Raw genomic sequence first — 2,591 nt, forward strand, 5'->3', positions numbered from 1 at the left:
GGGTGATTGAGAAAGACACCTGACACTGACCACTGGACTACACAGTCATACACATTCAAGAAAATATAAAAGGAAAAGCAAAAGGAAGGAGAGAGAGAGAGAGAGAGAGAGAGAGAGAGAGAGAGAGAGAGAGAGAGAGAGAGAGAGAGAGAGGAGAGAGAGCTGGAAAATGACTAAAGAAAACATCTGACATTGACCACTAGCCTCTGTACCCATACACATAAGAGGAAAGGAGAAAAGAAGGGAGGGAGGGGAGGAGGGATAGAGGGGAAAGGGAGGGAGGAACATGGGGGAGAGGGAAACATCTATTAAGATACAAGGAGAGGTACAGCAATGAGGAAGGGAGGGAGAGAGGGGTGGAAGGAGGGAGCAAGAGACAGGGAGGAGGAGGGGAGGGAGGGGAGGGAAGAGGAGGGGGAAGGATAATCTATTAAAATACAGGGAAGGGTAGAGTAAAGAGAGGAAGATAAATGTTGACTCTTGAATTGACCAAAACCATGGTGGAGGGAGGAGTGACCTCCTCTCCTGTGAACAGGCGGCTCCCGTGGCAGAGGTCATGCAGCCTTCCCCTTCCCCTCCAAATTCACATTATCCCTGCTGGAGACTGTACATGGCCCTCTACGAGTGTGACATGCAGCAAGTTGATCATGTAAATGAGAAGACTTATGTAGAAAGTCAGAAGTGGCCATATACACCTAGACACTGAATGTCCCGACACCTGTTTATAGTCACTGAAAGCTTTCTGCTACTGGCTGCCCAAACTTGCTGTGGTTTCTTGTTTTAATCAATGATTGTCTATTGTTTCCTGTTTCTATATCACAAGCTAGACTAAAAACTTGTCAACTGCTGAGAAACAATTTGCTTCTTCTTTCTAGAACATTTTCTTTATCATTTGCAGTGATATCTTATCTACACCAATTTGGAAAAGCAGTTGTTTTGTTTTGTTTTTTGTTTTGTTTTGTTTTGTTTTTTAATTAGCTTGCTTTTACCAAATTCTTCCAAATGATTTAATTTTTCTTTCACGGGAAATGGTTATTTATACTAATTTCAGTGCATTTAACCCTATGATAGTGAGTCTCATCATGTAATTACCACCGTGCAATGGGTCTAGAGAGTCACACCTGGTTCTTGCTTAGCCTGCACATCAGCAGGAGGGAGCTGAATGATTGTGTCTTTCCTGTATCATAGAAGACTTCAAGAAACCAGTCTTGGATGTGCTGGTTTTTGCCTTTCCCTAACTGTCTTTGGCTCTGAAGGTTCTGAAACACAGTACCTGCTGAGGGAGACTGGAGATTGGGCTAGAAAATTCAAATTACTGTTCAATCTTAGTATTATTTTATCACTGAAGATGGATCTTTAGTATTGTGTCCCTGAAGGTGGACCTTTGTATAAGTTTAGCAGCCAAGTCTTCACCCATTCTAAGTTCATGGCTTTCTGACCCACCATGGTGTGAATACGTTGTGTCCCAGGCCCTGCTGCTACTCACCAAGCAGCCACCATGCCTTCCTTATTATAGTGGACTACACACTCTGAGACTGAGAGCCAAGCAAGGCTCTCCTCCCCTCAGTCGTACCTGTTGGGTTTTTAGTTAGACAAAATAATGATGAACATATCTAGATAAGTACACATGTGAAGGGAAGGGGGACTGAATGTGCTTTTAAATTTATTTTTAAGGTTGACTTATTTTATTTTATGTGTATGGGTATTTTACCTTCATTCATGACTGTCCACCATGTGTGAGTAGTGCCCATTGAAGCCAAGAGAGGCATCATACCCCCTGGAACAAGAGTTATGGGTGTTTGTGAACCACCATGTCAGTACTGGGAACCAAATCCAGGTCTTCCGCAGGAATATTTGAATCACTGAGCACTTCTGTCCTCCCGAATGAGTTCTATTCGGATGCATCTTGGTATATAATTTGAGGATACTGGGATCTACCCCTGGCAATGTGACCGTGCATATGAGAGGCCCGTTCCTGAGCATGGAAATGTATACACGAGGCTCCAGTTCTCTCCTGTGCTTTCTGGCTGATGGACCCTCTTGACTTGGTCTCAACTTGGTTCTCCCACATGGCTATTGATAATGATTCCATTACACTTTGCATTGTTTTCTTTCTGGTTGACAGGAAAGCCCCTGAAGAGCTAAACCTGAGGCCACACGTTTGATTATGGGTGAAGGATGGCCCTTTCCCTGGAGGCAGAAACCCAAGGAACCATCATGGACAGTGACAAACTGGGAACTCACAGCAATACTGGAAGCTGAGTGATCGGAGGTTCTGTGGCAGATATTTGCTCAAGACAGAAGCTGGCAGTGTAGCATTCCAGCCAGTACTATTGCTGCCATTTATGAAGACCCTACAGCTCTCTTCACCAAACACTGAGGTACACCTTCACAGCAGTAACCATCCACTCACCCTCCCAACCAGCTCCTACCTGGGGGATATAATGTAACAGACAGGAAAGCATGAAAGAGGCTGCTGCAGGATAGGGGTCAGACTGGTTACTGTATCCAGCATCCTTCCACCTTGTGGACTCCTGGAGGGTTTCAGTGCATACCTGCAGACAGTGTACAGTGGTTACTGTATCCAGCAT

Source organism: Mus caroli, chromosome 8, assembly GCF_900094665.2.
Source record: "Mus caroli chromosome 8, CAROLI_EIJ_v1.1, whole genome shotgun sequence".
In the NCBI taxonomy this organism is placed as follows: domain Eukaryota; kingdom Metazoa; phylum Chordata; class Mammalia; order Rodentia; family Muridae; genus Mus; species Mus caroli.